The sequence below is a fragment of the Ambystoma mexicanum genome, chromosome 1q (assembly GCF_040938575.1).
Source record: "Ambystoma mexicanum isolate Mex_15411 chromosome 1q, UKY_AmexF1_1, whole genome shotgun sequence".
Taxonomy (NCBI): Eukaryota; Metazoa; Chordata; class Amphibia; order Caudata; family Ambystomatidae; genus Ambystoma; species Ambystoma mexicanum.
In genome coordinates, this window is record NC_090922.1 from 992682627 (window position 1) to 992697524 (window position 14898).

The window sequence follows — 14898 nt, forward strand, 5'->3', positions numbered from 1 at the left end:
TAGGGCAGCTTTTTTGCTGGAGAATTTGCTTTGAAGGGTCACGATCTTATTTGCCAAGGCATTTTGAATTTCTGAGCACCAATTTCTATCTTTTGTGCAGGTGTCAGGGGGTAGTATAGGGGTTTCTACTTCTTTAAGTATAGAGAAGAGTTCTTTCATATTAGATTTAGCTTGGGATATGCGAGAGTCAAAGGAGGTTCGTTTGGCCAGGGAGATTTCTTTTTTGTAAAGTAAGGCTAGTTTAGAAAGTTTAAGTTTGTTTACGGCTGTAGGGGATTTTTTCCAGGTAGCCTCGCAGTTCCTCTTTTCCTGCCTTAGGTTTTTGAGGTATGGTGTGTACCATTTGTTAAGGTGCATTTTCGGTTTGCTAGGTCTGAGTTTAAGTGGGGCGATGAGGTCCAACGAGGTAGCCATGACCTTGTTGTATTCTTCAACCAGGATCTCTGGATCCAAGTAGTCGGGGAGTGTGTTGTGTATCTGATGTTAGAAGGTTAAACTAAGTGTATCCTATCATTTTACTGTGTAAACTGTAAAACCACACTGGTGATTGCTGCCCTCTATCAAATGTGTTTGATTTTTATTCAAAATTCAAAATAAATAAATATTTCATTATTACACACCAGCCTGGTTCATGGTCCATTGCGACACGGGGTGTACGTTAAGGGGGTGTGAGTCGGGTTGGCTGCCTTCTCAAAAATAGAATCTGAATGCAATAAACTTAAAAGTGCTTTTATTGTGCGCTGCATCCCTGGCCAGTAGAAAGAGTCCTGATCTAGAGTCTGCCGCATCTTTAAAATCCTTAACACCTTCCCCCTGCACTTTGTGTTACCGCACTTGCACGATCTGAATGACACAAGGCCTAGTAAGATCGTTTGTCTTGTCCTCCCTCAGTCGTCCCTCCCATTTCTTGTCGCGCCTAGAAACACTTGTGTACAGGTGCGTTATAAATGACATATCATATCATATCATTGTACAAGGGTACCAGAAGGTACCAGCCATCAATCAGATATACTATGTAAACGGCAAGGCACAAGAAGCCTAGGTACCTAAACTGTAAAAGTGGCATAGCCCCTGATCTGAGTTGATAAATATGGACATGCTCCCAAAAAAGAGGATTTATATTATAGCCAACAAATAAAAGTGCAATGCATTACTAATGTGTAACAAAGTGCGTGCATTAATGGGTGCCTTATCACCTCCCAATCTCTAGAGAAAGAGGGAAAAGAATGCCAAGAGGTTCAATACTAACCCCATTTTCTTTTGTCATCTACAAAAGATGCGAAAATCTGTCTTAAACGGACTAGAATGGGAACAAGCCAGGTTCTGGCCTAGCCATATCACACTGTAAGTATTATAATGTACGTTCAGGTGTGCAAGCCCGCATCCAATGCATTTAGGAGCACAACCGTACAGATGACTGTTCAACAAGCAAATGTAACATTTATACAAGTAATGTGTGTGCTAAACCTCAAGTGCTGAAAAAAAACAAGAGTGATCTGACGTGCCATCATGGTGTACTGAGAGTGTGCTCACAGATTCACCAGAAAGGTGTCTAGCATGAGTGAAACCAGAACAGTAAAAGCAGGTAGATAGAAATAGGTGAACCCTATCCCTCCCAACATGTTTCGAAGCATTGTTTTTATAAACAGCATTGCGAGAAAACTGCTTGAAAGAGCCGCCAGTATGAAGCTCGAGTTTAATGTGCTTTCTCTCAATTTTTCTCTCCACAAAACCAAAACCTGCCATTGGGAAATTATAAGTATAGAACTTACGCTTGCTTTTTTTAAATGCCTTTGCCGGAGACTGCCAGAGACGCTTTCCCCGACAAGTGCAACTCAGTGGGGTCTGCCAGCTCAGCACTTTGAGAGTGGGGAAACACTGGTTGGCTCCTCACTGGTCATGCTGCCTTCTTGACCTGCACAGAAACGCCCCATTGCACATCGCCGACTGTCTGCATCGCAGCGCAATACAGACGACCATCGAGGCTCATCACCGCCGACCAAGGGTATTGCAACAATTCGAGAAGTTGTTTCCTCGGTACAGCCGTGGGAACAGGATTTCTCTGCCAAGCATCTGTGCACATCAACAACCTTGACGGGCAGAGTGAGCAAGCCAGGTCAGTGTCCGAAGCGCGCCAGGCATCCTGTGAAGTAAGCCCGTGTTCTCCCTCTGGAGAGATAAATCCTTACACAGGTGCACGGGGCTTGCATACACATCTTGTTGGAGTGCAGTCACAGTGCTGTCACACCCACCAGAAGAATGGCTGGCCATAAGGAAACCATAGGGGTTGAAGAAAGCGTGGTTTCGTTTCGGAGAATTTGTGGGGTGGGCCCTACTATGTAAAATACATGTCTTTTAGACCTTATACATAAACATGGTGAAGAGTGCGACTCTGCAAGGCTGTGCGGCATGTGGCCTTTGTGGTGCCACCTCTGTAGTCATCCACAACCTACGTTTACGTTTGTCCCAAAAGTACTTAGATACAAGAGAACAGAAAACTAAGGGGTTTACTGACACACAGTGCCGCATGGAGGGATAGCTCAGTGGCAAAGGGCGTGCCTTGGAAGCAAGACCACATGGAACAACACAGGTTCGATCCCCGGGTCCGTGCTTAGAAACCTCTGGGTATTAAGCCGCTGGGTATTAAGCGTGTTATAAATAACCTACCCTATATATGACAATGTCACCCCAAATAATTGATAATGGACTGACAGCAGCAGGGGCTAATGTGAACTTGGAACGTTTTGAGCAGCATGACCTCCACTAGGAGTGGTTTCCAGACAGACAAAATGGGACACATCAAGCTTGGACGTCAATGATGTTCCCATAACTAGAGAGATGGGAGTGCAGTCAATAAAGATGTGCGAATGGAATAGTGGTCTACAAGTTAACAATGTACCTGAAGAAGTCCAAAATGCAAATTGTGTAAATAATGTTGATAATGCTAATACTCAAACTTGTAATGCAAGCATTGACCAGCAGTGATGTTGCTAGGGAGGGGAATCCCGGTCACCCCCCTGTGTCCTCTGGGCTACTTTCTCTGCACTGTCTGCAGTACTGTGTCCATCAGCACAGCACACACCCAGGGCCGCCATCAATGCTGCCACACAACAACGAAGAGCTTTTAAGTTCCCCCTGCAGCCAAAAGCAGCCCCTCCAATCAAAATGTAGTGAATGAAACTGCTAATGATGGGTCATTACTGACTTAATGGCTTAGTGACTTCATTCTGATGGGAGGGGAGGTGCAGTGGGGTGTGATAATTGTTGTGCACAAAATATTCTCTTCAGGAGTGCTTCTGACATCACACATTGCATCTTTATAGGCGCCCCCCCCTACTTTTGTCTGTGGCCCCACTACTTTTGTCTGTGGCCCCCTCTCTGCTCCTCCTAAATTTGATTTGTGGTGATGCCACTGTTGACCAGGAAAGACATGTAACTGGCGAATGCAGTTTTTCGTTAGAATCAGTGAATAGTGAAATATTGGGCCCAGACCAGGCTGTGTCTAGGGGAGAGGAAACTCAAGGTGAAACAGCCACTAATATTATATAGTCCAGGTGCCAATTAAACTTTAGTAGCAGCCCTACAAGATCTACGGGATTGTGCATTTGACAATGAAGATATGTGAAATTTGACATGAAACTTAGAAATGCTTTAGTTTAGCTTCCTGAGAAATGTGTGAAAGAGTGTGATAGTGACACACACCATGCCTCTACACAAACACATCCAGTAAAAACATCATAGATGTCTTTAGATGTGTCGAACAATGCTAATGCTAGAATAGAGGGACCGAAAATAACCTTTTGTCACGTGGTCTGATATAGACATAGGGCCTCATTCCGAGTATGGCGGTAAGGGATAGCGGCCACCGCTAACGAGAGCGGTGGCGGTAATCCCTTACCGCCATACTCCGAGTTTCCTTAGCGCCATGGTGCTTTTAACACCTGCTTTTAGCAGGCGTTAAATACCATGGCGCTAAGGGACCTTGATGTTAATTACGCCACCGTAATTTACGGTGGCGTAATTGACGCCTTCCCCACTCCCATTATGCCCTATGGGGCAGGAATGGGAATGGGGAAGGGTAAATGGGGATTGGGGAATTACCGCCCCGCCAACCTTGGAATGGGGCGGTAATTCCGCCAACCACCAAGGCGCTGCCGGTCCGGGTACGGCGTCAACCAAGGCGTTAATAGCGCCATTGGTTAGCGCCGTACTCGGAATGAGGCCCATACTGTCAAATGTAGGTTAGACTACACCTTGACATTGGCTAGTATCAATTAGAATGTTTGGGCACCCCGCTAAGAAAGGTAAAGAGTGTGTCAATTACATTTCTATAGAAGGGGAGAAACAAACAACAACTAGAGAAAAAGCTCAGAGGTGGTCCATGGCTCCCATTGGTCAAGGTTTGTGCATCTTTTCCTGAGGGGAGATGTCATGTATCCTTGCCCAGGCTACCCCATCTGGGCCCAGACTACTAGTGGCGGGTGTAGAAGAAGCTGCACATCCTGGTCTTTTGAGAGCCCATAGAACAATAAGTGCAGAATGTAACCACTTGAAGCTGAGGCATAATAGAATTCAGTTAATTGATGCCATATTTAGCTTACACCACTTAGCAGCGCTCAGAAGCCTTGTAGCCTGCTTAAGAACAAGGCACTAGATACAGGAAAGCAAACAACATCCCATCTACAATGTGAATGCTTTTAAATGCAAATTATTCTCTGAATTAGCTTAGCTATTCATTTATATAGCTCTTAGAAGTATGGAGTAAGGTGCTCTATAACCTGAAACATACAGCAATGATGATTGTGCATACATTATGCATGAGTAATGTGTAACTTACCCATTAACCAGAAAAGCCAGCCCCAGTGGTCACATATGCGATGTGCGATGACGACCTCTGTAACAGATTCTCCAGACAAAGCTAACATGTTTTGGATATGGACAGGGCTTTTTTCTTTTGCTTATGTTAAGAGCAGCCTAGAGAGTACTGTGAGCCCACTGATCTTCATAGACAAGAGTGACAAGCATTCTGTGATGAGCAAAGGGAGGAGGATGCAGCCAAAGAAGGGAGTCCTCCGGGAGAGGCAAAAAGCTTTGGTTTTTTGTCAACATTAACTGCATGGTTTTGTTGACGATATAGAGTGGCCTGGAGCATATGCTAATAGGAGATCGTGAGCCTGCTGACGAGTACCGCCGCATGCAGAGGGAAAATGATACATTATTTGGAAAGACCATCTGGGAAAGGTAGAAGGATTTTGTTTATTATAAACAGAAGCCCTTTGCTTTTGTTTACGAAATGCAATGGGAAAGGGCCACTGCTGATGCAAAGAGCTTATTATTTACAAATGTGTAGGCTTCATGCTTTTGCTTCTTTCCCTGGAACAGCTTCGAGCTTTTCCATAGGAGTCCATTATAGATGGATCTCTATACAAACCCTCTTTATCAGCGGATTAATTAAGGGTTCCCAGAACACAGAAATGTGGTTATTTGAATATTGAGCCCTTTAAGGACTGAACAGCTTTTGATACCCATTTGCGGTTTGTTCAACACTTAGAAAAAATGATAGGCATGCTTTAAGGTGTCACTGCACTCAAAAATACACCAGGGTCCTTGAAGATACAAAGGGCAGGGACATTGACAGTATACAATACGAAAGAACTTGGTATTATGATTAGGGTTTCCTGGTTTAGGGGTTTACATTTATTTTTTACTTCCTGGGGTGTTTTTCCAGTGTTTTCCAAAAGTGTGTGGAATCTGTGTTTATCAGTGTTTTCTTGTGTGCCCCTTCACAGATAACTGTTTTTTCCAGTGTAAACACACACACATTCTTTTATTGTTTCATTCTGTGCATAGGTAGGGTAATATCTTTCATGACTGGCTACAAGAATAACATATGCCTAGGTTTGAGAGGTTAACCTCAAAATCAACTCTATTGCAACCATCGCTCAAAGACGTTCATCAATCACAGACTGATTCTGACAGTGATATGGTTACGTATAAAATATGAGAAACACTGAAAAAAGATCCAGAGGGCTTGATTTAATAAATTTGTATGATCACATCCCTAAACAGTTTCAAGACTGACCAGTTTTGACGTGCTGATTCATTTTGACCACTTCTTCATCAGGGAGCCCAAGTTATATACAACAAAAAAGTGTACACAATTATTTATTTCTAAAATCACAGTGATTAAAACCTACAAAAATATGAATAGAACAAATACCCATTCATGCAAATGAACAATTGGGTTTAATTCAGTACCCAGAATACCTTGGTGCCTACAGGTCAGTTTAACCAGAAGAAGCCTGTGCCCTGTGGTGGTGGAGTACTAACACCAGTGAGGCCAACCACACATCGCACCATGTGTGTTATTAAAAGGCCACATATATCCATATGTGTGGAGAAAGCACATAGTTGGCCGACACCTAGCTTCATGGACCAAAAGAGTTGTGGCAGCCGTATCGTTTCAGCAACTGTTAGCCTAAGGAACAATCAAAGGTAGTAATAATTATGCAACCACCATATCCAATCCATCCATGGATGTGTTTTATATGTAGTTGCATCTCACCTTGTATGTAGGAAGATAACCCATCAAGGCAGCTACAGATATGATCATTAAAGCTGCATGCAGTAGTAGTTCTCGAACAGTGGAACTCTTGCATTCCATATTGGCTGCTCTTAAAAAATGCTATACAAATAGGAAGCACCTATAGAAAATAGAAAGAGGGCAAGTAAAAAACCCTTGTCTATTGATTAATTGGCGCACATCAGTCAGTAACAACCATGCCAAGTAGGCATGGCAAGTAGGCATGATGCAACTAGCTCAAAGCTATCCCTCAATTATTGTAAGCACCCCTATTAAAACAGCATTCCCAATATAGCCTCACTTAAACAGCAAAGAAAGTAAGGGAGTAGTTTCTTACCTCTAACTCCATTTCTCCAGTGTTGGTATCTTTCACAAAAATACATGCTGTGAATATTTCCTGTCATCAGGCTGGGAAAACCTCAGTAACTTTAACATGGAAAACTTCGAAACTGAGTGTCCTATCAACGTCCTTTTGGGTGCTTTTGGCTGCACCAATAGGACATCTAGTATAAATAGCCCCGCCCGAGGCTTCCCTACAGATTTTAACCTCTCAAAGAAGAGGAAACCCGAGCCAAGATTTTCTTGCAGGGGCTGCCAGTGGGCGCATGTGAATCCATGAAAGATACTAATGCTGGAGAAATGGAGTTACAGGTAAGAAACTACTCCCTTCTCCAGCATTGGATATTTCATGGATTCCCATGCTGTGAATAGATTACATAGCAGTATGATAAACCGGTGGTGCATGACAGGCAAACAAAACCCCATGCCCCAGGACATAGTAATCAACAGAATTAACATCATCCAACAATAGATATGAGAAAGAAAAACCACATCCCGGAAGCCCGGAAGCAGCAGGGCCTTCCTTATTGGAACAAGCGTTGGAGGACCGCACGTCCCACCTGCACATCTTCAACATGTTGTTGTCACAGAGAGTAGTGTCTGGTGAAGGTATGCGGCACCGGCCAAGACGCCGTTTGGCAAATGTCACTGAGCTGTATACCCACCCACAGCGCAGCCGACGACACTGTGGATCTTGTAGAATGGGCATTAGAAACGGCCTTCAAAGGTTTGCCAGCCTTTCCGTGGCAAAAGGAGATCGTAGAGGAGACCCAACGGGAAAGTCCTTGCTTCAAAATAGCTTGCCCCCTGTTGGACGGGCCAAAATCCACAAAGAGCTACTTCAACTTCCTGAAGACTTGAGTTTGGTCGAGATAAAACGTCAATGCCCTCTTGACGTCCAATGAATGCAGCACAATTTCTGCAGGAGTGGTAGCCTTAGTGAAAAAAGTGGGCAAGGCAATTGTAGAATTCTTGTGAAACTCTGGTGGCACTTTAGGGATAAAGTGAGGATTAGTAGACACAAGAACCTTGTCCCTCATGAATCGCAGATACGGTGGGTCGATGCCCAGAGCCCGAAGTTCAGAAATCCTCTTGGCAGGTGTAATAGTCACCAGAAAAGGGACTTTCCATGAGAGGAACTTCATTGCCGCCATTGACATGGGTTAAAATGGCAGCTTCATGAGAGCTGAGAGTACCACATTGAGACTCCATAACGGAGCAAACCTCTTCTCTGGGGGAAACGTCCTGAAAAGGCCTTTGAGGAAGTGTTTGACCAACCTGTCGCTGAACAGAGGCATAGAGTCACGCCGTCTACCGGAAGATGGCAGCCAAATGCAACATGATAGAAGACAACGCCAGCTCCCCTGCACCAGCAGCAGAAGATACATCAAAAGGTGAGCTGGTGGCACCTCTAATAGCTGTATGTCCAGTTGCTGCGCGCACCAGGCACAGAACCTAGTCCACTTACGACAGTAAGACATGTTGGTAGAGGGTGCCCTTGCCGTTGCCAAGATCCGACGGCACTCCTGCAGGATCCCTAGATGTCCAAATTCAGAGTGGTCAGGAGCCATGCCGAAAGACCAAGGGATGCTGGGTCGTGATGCCACATCTTGCCGTCGTCCTGCGATAGCAGATCCGGTTCTGAGCCCAGATGAAGTGGGACATCCACCGCAAGGTGAAGCAGATCCGAGAACCAAGTCTGCCGCATCCAGAACAGAGCCACCAAGATCACCCTGCACTGGACCTTGTACACCATCCGGATTGTTCTCCAGATCAGAGGAAACAGAGGAAACGCGTATGCGAACAGGCCCGTCCATGGGAATGAGAAAGCGTCCCCCCTCGAGCCTGGATGAGCCTTTTGCTGGCAAAGTGTGGGCACTGCTTGTTTTCCAGGCTAGCGAACGAGCCCAGAGGGGGAGACCCCCACTTTCTGAACATTTGCGCCACCTAGGCATCCTTCAGTTTCCATTCGTGCAGCTGACCTGTGTCCCTGCTGAGCGCATCCGCCTGACCATTCTGAACCCCTGGCAAATGGTAAGTGGTGATGTGAATCCTGTGAGCAATGGCTCAATGCCAGACCACCTGAGCCTCCCGGAACAGGAGCCGTGAGTGTGTGCCGTCCTGCTTGCACAGGTAAAACATTGTGGTGGTGCTGTCTGTCAGAATCTGGACCACTGTACCCAGAATGAGAGTCAGAAATGACTTCAGAGCCCAGTGTACCACATTCAATTCCAGAATGTTGATGTGTAATGAGAGACCATACAACCTAAAGCTGAAACTGGTCGAGGTGCGCACCCCAACCCAACTGGGACGCGTCCGCCACGGTCGTGTACTGAAATTCCAGCTCCACTAGGGGCATGCCCCTCACAATGTTGTCAGAGTGAGTCCACCTCTGCAGGGCCTCCACCAAAGCTCAGGAGATGACAACCTTGTTGGACCAGGAACCGATATTCTGTGACCACTGGAGGCGAGGAACATGAAGAGATATGTAACGGGGACCGTAAACGACGTTCCTGTCCCCCACAAGTCCATCCTGGAGAGCAGCATGTGAATTCTGTCGACCGACGGCTTCACCAGATTGAGCTGCGTGTGAATCTGGGTCCCTAGGAAAACCAAGTCCCTGGATGGCGTCAGACAAGATTTTGCAAAGTTGACTGCAAAGCCCAGCCACTGCAACAGGAGCATTGAAGCATGGAGAGATGACAACGTCCTTTATGGAAAAGCTCCCCTGCCCAACCAGTCGTCCAGGTACGGATAAACATGATGCCCCTCCCTGCGGAGGAAGGCAGCCACTGCAGCCAGGCACTTGGTGAATGTCCTGGGAGCTGACTTGAGGCCAAATGGGAGAACCCGTAACTGGTAATGATCGTCACCAACCACGAACCGCAGGAACTTGCAATGCCCCGGAAGCATGGGGATGCGGAAATAAGCGTCCTCGAGGTCCAATGGGCGTATGATGTCTTGCAACGTCAGCATCTTAAATATCTGGTGCTGCAGATTCTTGTTCAATGGCCGAAGGTCCAGAAGAAGGCACCATTTTCCATTTGGCTTTTTGATCACAAAATACCGGGAGTACACCCCCTGTCCTCGCTCCGACACCGGGACCAGTTCTATCGCCCTTTTTTCGAACATCAGTCACACCTCCTGCCGCAAGATTGGTAGATGGAGCTGGGACACCTTCACTGGTGGGATATGGAGCAACGGGCACTGAAACTACAATGAGTGGCCATAACGTACTGCATCCAGCACCCATTCGTCCTTTGTAATCAACCTCCACTAGTCGACATGGTGCGCCACTCTGTCCCCTCGTTGACTGCCTATATGGCAGTCATTAATGAGGCTTGGACTGCCTGCCTCTAGTAGCTGAGGCTGCAGGACTCCTCTTCCCCTGCAATTGAAAGTTCTTGTTCCACTGCATGGACTGGAAAGAACGCCGGAACCCTTAGGAGGAATAACTGGGGCGACCGTTGCCCTTGTCGCAGGAGCCTGCAAATCTGGCATTCCTCCAAGCTCCTCAAAATGCACAAAAGGGGCGAAAAGAGCCTCCACTCTGCAGTGTGCCCAGTGACCTCACTGTATCAGAGTCCTCCTTCATCCTTTCAACGCCTTGTCAATCTTCAACCCAAACAGGTGCTCACCCTCACATGGCATGTCCACCACTTTGTGTTGCACCTCAGGCTGTAAATCGGTGCAGCGCAGCCAGGCCTGCCTCCAGAGAACAACACAATTGTTGATCTGTTTGAACCCAGACTCTGCCAGGTCCACCGCAATGTTAATGCTGTGGTCAGAGGCCTCCTCCCCCTCTCAAACCAGCAGCATCGCCTCCTTCCTTTGTTGCTCAGGCAGATGATCCAAGAGTGGAGCCAACCGGTGCCACATCTCCCTGTCGTAACGAGCCATAATGGCCAAAGAGTTGGCCGCCTCGACCGTTGTAGCCCCCACCGTAAGCACCTTCTTGCTGAACGCATCCTGGTTATGGGCCTCATTGTCCAGGGGCATCGCACACCTGTGCTGACTACGCACCTTACGACCAGCTGCCACCAACACCACCGACTCCAGATTGAGGCACTTGGGTGAACACTCCGGTGCTTTACACTTCTTCTCCAAGTGACCTTTGACTGCAGGCTCTGAGAACAGATGGCGCATCGTGCGCAGACCCTCCTGCCACACGTGGTCCAATATGAGGACAGAGAGGACCGCCTTCCGCCTCTTCCCCATGTAATCAAATCAAAAACAGTCCTTTCGCTCCTCTTATGGATTAAAGCCAAACCCTTGACAAGCCTTTGCCATTGTCGCATGAAAAACGCTGACATCATCTGGCAGAGAGGGCAATGCTGGGCTACTCTGGGGATCCACCTCCGGGTCGGTATCCCAGGTATCCGCCCGCCTCGGCGACAACAAAGTCGACAGAGTGTCACGTGGAACACTATCAGGATCCGAATCCACCAGCTCCCCTTCTACAGGATGGCCCCGGGGAGGGGTGAAACCTACCGGAGATGGCAACAGCGGCCAAACCGTAGGTGACTTCCGTGGGAGACCTGGATGATGAGCACCCACACCCTCTTTCGGTCACGGCACAACCCGCACATCCCGCTCAACAGGACCGACAGGGCTTGGAGGTAGTGGGAGCCATGCATCCAACAGCCCTAATAGCAACAGCAGCATGTTCAGCACCTGCATGGACAGCAATGAATGCAGATTCACCAATGGATATTGAGGCAGAACACCCCCTAGGCCTCCCGACGTCGACGGCCCTGCCAGCTGCAGATCCAACACCGATGGATCGAAAAATGATTGACTCTACTCTTTCGAACTCGAGTCCAAGGTGTATGTCGTGGGGTCTTGCTAAAGTATCTCCAACTGGAGCAAAGGACCAAAGCCGGAAACAGTCTGCAACAGCACCTCTGAAGTCAACGGCGCACCTGCTGCTGCGGTCGTCGATGAGGAATCCAGCTCGGTCAACGACAGTGCAGTCATCACCACAACCAACGAAGGAATAGAAGGCAGCACCACCACCAACGACAGAGGGACTTCCGTTGACAAACCCCTCGGCGACGGCACCAAGGCCTTCTCCGGCAAAGTGGACCGGTTGGACGTTGATCTGGAGCGATGTTTAGAAGACTCACGGCCTGAAGAGGACCGCTGGTGGTCCGTCGACAACAAGCTCTTTGTCGATGAGGAGGACGCTCGAGACATTGACTCCTCCTTAACCCCCACCGAGGACTTGTGCGACAATGCCGCCAACTTCTCCGGCCTGGCACGCACTTCACTCGACTTCTCAGTCCTCGGTGCCTTGGTCTGAGTGGGGCCTCCCAACCATCTACTCTGATGCCCAAAGGACTCACCAACTTTCTCCACCACCGAAGTTGGCGATGCCGTGCGCTGTTTCTTAGAGGGGGGGTTCCGCCACCCTCGCCCTCTGATGCGAAGATGACACCTTCTCCACCGCAGTAGAAGAATTGCCCCTGCAGGCCGTACCAATGTCCGAACCCAGGTAAGTACCCTCATTCAGCCAACAAAACAACTGCCGATTGAGGTCCTTCAATGTCTTCTGGGGGAAGTCTCACAGTTGTCCGCAGAATGATTGGGATACAGGCAATATATACAGTCTGCATGCCCATCCCCTTCATAAACGTTCTTGAGGCGGCAGGTCTCACACGTGCGAAACAATGATTTCTTCTGGCCCTCAGATGAAATAACTGGGCTGCACAAGCCCAAAAGAGCAAAAGCATGTGTAGAACACGAAGAGCAATTTTGTCGAGAGAAAACACAAGGTGATGCCAACAGTGGAGACAGTTAAAAATCTGAAGGGAAGCCATGGGCATTGAGCTATTTATACTAGACGTTCTATTGGTGCAGCTGAAAGCACCAAAAAAGAAGTTGAGAAGTTTTCCATAGGAAAATCTATGTTAAAGTTACAGAGGTTTTCCCAGTCTGACGACACAAAATATTCACATCATGTGACTCCATGAAAGATCCAATGCTGGAGAAATAAGTGAATACCCCAGAACAGTTCAATAAACAGGCTCGCTGTCCACCATGGAAATACGGTAACAAATGAGAAACATTCACATATGATACACCAGGTCGGGCCAACTATATTGTACAGGCCCCTATACCTGGCTGACCGCCGCATGCCTAACAAACTAATCTTCATCTGGAAGCCGACAGCTAATAGTTACTGTTAGGGAGAATTCTCTGTTTAGGCTGAATGTCGTAACCTAGTGAGTCCCTCAGCAGCTTTGCTGGATTTCTGGAGTTTGTTTTTGTCCATCCTGCCAAGAGTGAGACTCTTTTCTCCCACTCTTGGACATGAATGTGGTTAATTCCTGTGAATGTCAATGTGTTCTATGGGCTAAGGGGTCTTTTACTCCATAGGGTCTCATGTGTTTTGCTATGTGTGTTACACCGCACCCTCCGTGCCGTAACACTGGGGCGTCCTAGAGGATCCCCACCATAGACTCCATACCCTGGGACTGACTACTTTCTCCCAGGGCATGTAAAGTCACCATTGGCTTTCCAAGACCTAAATTTTATAACAGAACTAGTACAAACCATCCTATTGTGGACATACTAGTAGGGGTAATTCGATTACCCCTGGGTCTGTTATTCGAGGGGGCACTGTCCCGTCCCCCCTCGTCGAGTTTTGGCTGGCGGCAGTGGAAACTACTTGTTATATTCGACCCCGAATATAATTCTATGGGATTCTTCCCATTGTTGGAGGCTAATACTTTTTCCCGTTAGTCTCTAACATAACGCCGGTTTATTTGTCTTAAATAAATCTACTGGTCGGTATTTTCTGCCAGAACTCGGTTTTTAAAATGGCGTCTGTGTTCACCTCTATAAACTCCGAACCAAAGGTTGAGTCCTTTGTGCCACTTTTGGCGGGCTTCTGCACAGAAGCCCTCCAAAGTGGTGCCATTCTGTCTGGGTACCACAGGGGGTGTGGGAGGGGGTTTAGGCACCCTGGACTGAGTTGCCTTGCCAACTCAAGTCGCACTCTGGTGTGATTGGCCCAAGTGGTGAGCCACCCCGCTCACCACTTAGCGTGTTTTGATTGACAGCTAGGCTGAATTAATGGGGGTTTTCTGCATAAAAGCAGGGCTTTTGGGACTGGATCTTCAGAAATCGCCACAGGACTGTAGTATCGGAGATGGTAAGAAGACATCTGGATTCAGGTAAGGCACAGGAGACCAGTATATATAAAAGGAGTAAGTTTATTGTTTAGTTACAGGGCTAGTTGGTTAGAAAGGCTGGGAGATAAATACATGACATCCTTTCAGTAAGGTACTCCCATCCTGTGTCCCCAACTGTAGCTCTTGGAACTCTCAGGTCCCATAACGTTCTATGTGACACAACTATATTCTACCAGCAGCACTGTGAGCACACAGTGCAGATAGATAACTACAATACTACACATCTCCCTCTCTTCAATTGAACACACAACCGAGATATCACAACTGCATCACACCCAACTTCATCACACTACATCACACCACCATCCATCTCAGAAACACCTGTCATTTGCGCCATACAGTATAGATTCACATACACACCCTGCCATAGAAAACACTGAAAAGTAGGAAAGGACAGAAAAGAAAACTCACAAAACAAAGATCACAATAACACAACGCAGCTGGGAAAGAACAGCGTGTGAAAAAAATGAACACTGCGAAAGAGACCAGTAAGATCTGAATCCAGGAGCCAATGGATCTTTCAAAAATATATATTAAAAAAAAATGTGTATGCGTATACGCAACATTCATGTCACATTTACACATTGGAGCTCACTCTCATTCAATATAGAGACCATTCGACACATTCACTAATCTGTCACATCTCATTTGGAATATGTAGTGCCAACATCCAGAACACCTTCCAAATACCAACATGACACAAAACATGTATTCCATGGCAACAAACGATGCTGTGCCACTAATGTTGCACTTTTACATGACATCAGAGCGATGCTGTGT